This window comes from Microcebus murinus, chromosome 9 (assembly GCF_040939455.1).
Source record: "Microcebus murinus isolate Inina chromosome 9, M.murinus_Inina_mat1.0, whole genome shotgun sequence".
Classification (NCBI taxonomy): Eukaryota; Metazoa; Chordata; class Mammalia; order Primates; family Cheirogaleidae; genus Microcebus; species Microcebus murinus.
Genome location: NC_134112.1, coordinates 63,578,527 through 63,585,818, shown reverse-complemented (window position 1 = coordinate 63,585,818; position 7,292 = coordinate 63,578,527).

The following is a 7,292-nucleotide window of genomic DNA, read 5'->3' as shown; positions in this document are numbered from 1 at the left end:
TTTTTGTAGAGACATGGTCTTGCTATGTTGCTCAGGCTAGTCTTGAACTCCTGGCCTCAAGTGATCTTCCTGCCTTGGCCTCCCAAAGTGCTAGGATTACAAGTGTGAACCACCACACCTGGCCCTGTTTTTCATTTATTAAAACAGAAACTCTGCCTTACCCTCTTTAATGAGGAAACCTATCTTCTGCTGGGAGAGAGAGAGAGAGAGAGAGCAATCAATCATCTAACAACCTGGGGGAAGAGAGGAACATGTGGGGATTGAACTGCTTCTCAAACAATTTTCAACCAAACTTCTTTATTCCAGCACACCCTGATCCTCTCTTCTAGGAGTAGGGGGCCATTCATGCCTGAGCCTTGATTATTTGGTGGTTTAAATTGATTTGGCAGCTGGGTATGGCAGTTCATGCCAATAATCCCAGCAGTTTGGGAGGCTGAAGTTGGAGGATTGAGATCAGGAGTTGGAGACCAGACTGGAAAATATAGTGAGACTCCATCTCCACAAAAAATTTTAAAAATTAGCTAGGAATGGTGATGCATACCTGTAGTCCTACCTACTTTTGGGCAGCTGAGATGGGAGCATCACTTGAGCCCAGGAGTTTGAGGTTACTGTGAGCTATGATTATGCCACTGCACTCCAATCTGGGCAACAGAGCAAGACCCTATCTCCAAAATAAGTAAGTGAATAAATAGACTTGGCTCTTGGCTTTCCCCAAGAGGAAAGAGAATTCAACTTTTCATCAGTTTTTCTAATTCAGTACCACTTTTTCATCTATTTTGCAGCTTTCAAAAAGTTGGTGCCATTTCTTCTCATGTTCACTTTATCCTTGTAGGTTTATGTCTTTAAAAAGTTCCTTTACTATACTATAGTTTAAATGCAGTTTAGAAGAGAATAAAAGTATGTGTTCAATCAGCCATCTTTTTGCAATTCTGCTTTCTTTAGGCGGTATTTTCTAGTGTTTGGAAATTTTCTGCAGCTGCCTTCATTTGGAAAAACCAAAGGCAGCAGACTCTGGGCATGCTGAGCTGGGAGTACTTGCTCCCTTTCAATTCTGAAATGTAGAACTGTGCCTCTGCTTCCCTCACAGATAGTCCCGCTAAAAATAATTCTCCAAATCAAGAATCAAGAAAAAGTTATGGGAATCAGATGGCAAAAAGCATTTTCAAAAGTATTTAGCATTCAAATAACTTACTCCCTCCCTGTGGTAGACAGAATAATGGTCTCCCAGAGATATCCACGTTTTAATCCCCAGAACCTGTGAGTATGTTAAGTTACATGGCAAAGGGGAATTAAGGTAGCAGATGGAATTAAGGTAGCTAATCAGCTGGCTCAAAAGTAGGGAAATTATTCTGGATTATCTGCATGGGCTTAATGCAACCAGAAGGTTCCTTAAATGTGGAAGAGGGAGACAGAAGAGTCAGTGTCAGAGTGAGATGATGTTAGAAAGACTTGATCATCCCTTGCTGGCTTTGAAGATGGAAGGGACCACGGAATGTGGGTGACCTCTAGAAGCTGGAAAATGTTCCTGAAGGAACCGGCTCTGCTAACACTTTGACTTTAGCTCAGTAAGACTGATTTTGAACTTCTGACTTCTAAAACTATCAGATAATAAATTTGTGTTGCTTTGAGCCCTGAAGTTTGTGGTACTATGTGATAGCACTAATAGGAAACAAGTATACTCAGTATAAATTTAAAAAAGGGTGATTCATATTACTTTAAAATTTGATTGCCAAGAAGAACAGAGCAAGGCAAAAAAAAAAAATGAAATAAAAATTAACACCATTTGAGATTTTTAGTAAGTTGATTACATTAAGTTTGCCCTCCCATTCCTTATCTAGAGAAAGATTTATACAGAGGTAATGAAGTTTAAACTTCAGGGCTCTTGATACACAGGGCCTTTTGAACACGAGTACTTGAGTGTTCTAGGTAAAAAGGAAAAGCCAGGTTGCTAGCAAGAAGCATTCCTGTTAAATTGCTCCAAGAGATCTTAGAAGAAAGGGATCTAAATCTCCAAAGTTTGAGTGATTTCTTGGGATTTCTGTTCTTATTTTGAATAAATCTTCACATTCATACCTAATATTATTTGGGTAATTTGGTATTGTTTTCTTATACCTGCTCTAGGCCCCAAGAAACTTAGATCCACTCCTGCCCTTGCCTTTTTTCTTAATAGACTTAAAATATCAAAGAAAAAAAAAATAGATACAGTTAAGGTTTGAGTGGATAATGAAACACCCCAGACCTAGGCCCTTTCACAGTATCAAATCTGTTAATAGTATTTGAAAGGGATTATGTCAGTGCCTGGAGTACAAACTTTTTTTTTTTTTTTTTTTTTGAGACAGAGTCTTACTCTGTTGACCCAGCTAGAGTACAGTGGCATCATCATAGCTCATTGCAAACTCAGACTCCTGGACTCAGGGGATCCTCCGGCCTCAGCCTCCCAAGTAGCTGAGACTACAGGCACAGGCCACTGTGCCCAGGTAATTTTTCTATTTTTGGTAGAGACAGAGTTTGACTCTCATTCAGGCTGGTCTCAAACTCCTGGCCTCAAGTGATCCTCCTGCATCGGCCTCTCAGAGTGCTAGGATTACAGGCATGAGCCACTGTACTTGGCTGGGACTTAATATTTTAAGAAGGTTGGTCAAAATTGTATCTGATCTTGTCATAATCTTAAGACGACAGGGCATACTCTAAAGACAGGGAATGGGAAGACTCATCTAAAAGAATCTGACACCCTAGAATTCAACTGAATTCAATCCAAATAAACAGACATCTATTACATACCTGCACAAATTGGGCACCGTGCCTTGTCTGAGGAGGAAGAAGAGGGACAGCAGGGCACCAGCTGCCCATGGTTGCTAGAAGTCATCCTAAACTGCCTAACAGTCCCACCACAGTACATTTTCAATCCATAGAACTAGGGGGTCCACATTTTTCCCCCAGTTGTTTTTTACTATGGTAAAATACATATAACATTTTATCATCTTAACCATTTTTAAGTGTACATTTCAGTGGTATTAACTATATTCAAATTTTGTGCAACCATATCCAGTATTCTTTGCACTTCTAAGACTTATTTTTAAATTTTTTTCAGATTTTTTTTTTCTAAATGGAGGCAATTTACCACTGGACACCGGTGTTTTCATAATATTCAGAGCAGCTTACCACAAGAAATGGTTAAAAGTACTTTATGTGTATTAACTCATTTAATCCCATCAGCAAGTCCTTGAGGTCGAGTCTTAATCACTTCAAAGATGAAAAAACTGAGATTCAGGATGGGTCATAAACAAGGGAGAAGGGATTTGAATGCAGGTAGTCTTTGCATGTAACCACTCTACTGATTCTACAGCATCTTCAGCCAACAAAGATTCTCATTAAATGTCAACGACAAGGGATAAGTTAAACACACTGTATCATGGGACGATGGGGCTCATGTGCCTTTTCTGCTCGCATATCCCCGTTGGTTACCATGACACAGCCTCATCGCTAACACCGGTTGCTTGGGTCAGTGATTCAACAAAGTTAAAAACTTTTCAGAAAGTAAACCTCCTTAGAGGGTTATTCCAGGAAGCCCTTGGTTGACAAGGAGTCTCATGTACTCCAGGAAATTGGCAGCCCTTTGGAGAGACAGACATTCCTTACCATGGTTGGTACTTCACGGAGAACAAAGGTTTCTGGAGAAGCAATAGACTTTCTGGAGAAGCCTGGCTAACCAGGAAGACCACCTGGTTCAAGGGGCAAAGCCAACTTGCCTCAAACACATTCTTTGCTCAAATTTGAGAGAAGGGCTGATCACCAAGAACATATGCTATCTTTTTACACATAATGTAACTAGATGCTCTTGTGTTTGGTCTTATAGGGTATATCACAGGGTCTTATAGGGTATATCACAAAGACAAGGAAGGAGAAAAGACTTGTAAACACCCATGGTGCAATCTGCATAGATATTGCGGAAGCACACCGCATGATTCTGCTTAAGTAATAATGCTTAAGTCAAATATAAAAAGTTGAACGTGCAGAGATAGTAGAGGATATAATTTTAAATCAAGATTCCAAAATAATAGGCAAGATACAAAGGCTGAAGGTTTTGCACCATACAGGACAAACGTGTTTATGGCTTTTTATTCCTCTGTAGTGTGCTAAGAGAGATAATGCATTGAAGATACCTGGTGTCATTTATTTATTCAACAGCTTATTGAGCAGCAATTCAGGACAGGTGTGGTGCTCTATGGTGCCGGCGACACAGCCTCCTCCTTGTTGCTCCACTTTGTGTGGCCGCCATCTCATGATCTAAGCTGGCAGCGTCTATGCTTTAAGCAGCAGGACAGAGGAAGAAAAAGAGAAATTGCCACCACATGACATTCCTACCTATTTCCATCTATGTGAAAAAGCTGGGAAATGTCTTTATGCTTGGCACCTCTGTGTAAAAAATCTGGGACATCTATTGCTACAGATGAATGAAAGCATAGATACCGGGGGACATGTAGTACCCCTTGCCACAAGCATCTATTGCAGGATGTCTCAACCTTGGCAACATTGACGTTTTGGGTCAGATAGTCATTTGTTGTGGGTGGTTATCCTGGGCATTGCAGAATGGGTTTAGCAGCATCCCTGGCCTCTATCCACTAGTTGCATGCCAGTACTTGTGACAACCAAAATGTCTCTAGACACTGTTCAATGTTCCTTGAGCAGTCCTCTCCACTCTCTGTTAATGAACCACTGATCTACTGTGTGGAAGAACTGTGTTAATCACTGGGAAGGAGCCAAAACCAACCATAAGTCAGATAATTTCAGATAGTGATAAATGCTATGATGAAAATAAAATAGGGTAAGAAGACAGAGAGGCCTGGGACGCAGCATTTACTATGTTTGCAAAAATCCTGGAGAAAAGCCTTGGCTTGTTCTAAGAAGAATAAGAATGTAGGTGTATCATGATCTATATCCAAGGGGGAAAAGGAAGAATGCAGGTGAGAATGGCAGGCGGGTGGTCAGAGATAAGGCTGGAGAGTAGGTGGGAGCCTGGTGAAGTCTTGGGAGTTTGATCTCAAGTGCAATGGGAATTAATTGGGAGACTCTGAGCAGGAATAATATGGTCTATGCACTTTTTTCAAAAAAATCAATTGGCTGGTAAGAATATATATATGAGAGGAGGTTAAGAGGATCTCATCCTTTTGAGTAGTTGGGTGAACTATCATGCCTGGCTAATTTTTAAAAAACCTCTTTTTGTAGAGAAGGGGTCTTGCTATGTTGCCCAGGTTGGTCTGGAACTCCTGGCCTCAAGCAATCCTCCTGCTTCAGCCTCCCAAAGTGCTGGGATTACAGGCGTGAACCACCGCACCCAAACTGTAAATTTCTTCTCATAATTCTGGAGGCCAAAAGTCCAATATCAGTTTCAGAGTGTCTGCAGGGCCATGCTCCTGCCAGAGGCTCCAGGGAAGAATCTGTTCCCTGCCTCTTCCCGCTTCTGGTGGCTGCCAACATTCCTTTGCTATGGCTTTCATCACCACAATCTCTGCCTCCGTGGTCACACTGCCTTCTCCTCTGCTATGTGGCAGTATCTTCCTTAGCCTCTCTCTGTAAGAATACTTGTGACTGCACTTACGGCCCATCCAGAATACCCAGGACAATCTCTCCATCTCGAGATCCTTAACTTAATCACATCCTTTACCATAGAAGGCAATATTCCCAGGTTCCAGGGATATCTTTTGGGAGGCCATAATTCAGCCTACCACAGTTCCTGAAGTGTTTGAAATCACTTCTGGTTATAGAAGGAGGGACTAATAAAGTCACATGTTTAGATATCAAGGTAGAAAGCAACACTGTGAAAGCAATTTTTAAAATTCCATTTAGTAAATGAAATGTTAAAAAAAAGAAAAATAAAATAGAACTTTCAAAAGTAGATTTTCAAGATTTCTAGGAAAGGTAGGCTAAGGAAGCTAGGCTACATGGACTCTAAACAAATCCGTCTAGACATTAAAGTAAAAGCCAATGCTTAACCACATCGGGACCGTGCTCACTGGCCGAGAAACCTCGCCCACAGCTGGCACTCGTAGTCCGCACGATAGTTTGTGCTGTGCATTGACGGCGCATTGACGGCGAATCCGTTGCTCTTGTGTGAGGAAAGCTTTAACACACTGAAAGCTTGTTTTACTTTACAGGCAGCTTTACTTGTAATGTAAATCAGAATAGGTAACATATACATATATGTTTTCATTACATTATGTTTAAATATTCACAATTTTATTTTGATAAATGAAAAATTAGAAAAGTCATATCACAGCTGTTGGCTAAAGTCGATGCTTGACTGTGTGCCTTGTTGCTGTGCGCGTTCATCTGTGGCTATGACTACATTCGACGCTGGGCTGTGCGCATTCATCTGTGGCTGTCGACTACGGTCACTGCTGGTCCCGAAGTGGTTAAAAGCACTGCTATATTCACACGCTATATAGTGGGCACTAAAATGCACAGTGTGTCACATGTCAGTGGGCTGGGCATGGGTTGTTCTGCTGTGGTGATCCACAGATGGGAGGGGTGGTGAGACGGACAACAGGTGCAGGTGCATCCCAGCAGCTATGGTTGGGAGGCCCAGTGAGGAAGCAGAAGTGACACTGCAGGAAAAGAGTGAACAGCACCAAGAACACCAAGATTGGGTAAGATTTAGAGATCCAGGCAGGCTAGGGGCAATAGGACAACATCTCAGAAAGTAGTTAAACTTCAGACTCTAGCTTAGAGTTCTTGGGCAGGACTATGTCACTGAAAGAAAATCCTAGATCCCAGAATACTGGGATAAATAGCCAAGAGAGGGACTTAAGCCCTAAGGAACAAGGAAGGAATCTAGTTATCAGTACTGGGGTGCCAGACAGAGCTGGACAAGCAACAAAGATGACTCATCCCAAATTCTAGAGTGTAGCTGGAACTTCTTAAGAGTTACTTCCTAGAGACCAGAACTCCAAGGCAGATTTACAAGTAAGGGAGAAAAGTTTGATAAAACTCCAGGTAATTCTAATAGAAAAAGGTAAGGATAAAATTCTTGTGTTTGAATTCATAATATAGCCTAACAAATAATGAAGTCATTACTGACAATGGGAAAAAATAATTTAATATATAATATAACTAGATCCATTGGATACATATTTACTTATATGCTTTGCTAAACACCATCATTGGTAAGGAGAACAATAGGAAGACCCAACAAACATAGCTTGAAAGACAGGTAGCTGGTAAAGGGCAGACTCTGGAGCCAAACTCTCTGGCTCAAACCCTGGGGAATACATGGCAATACCTTCTGTTTAGAA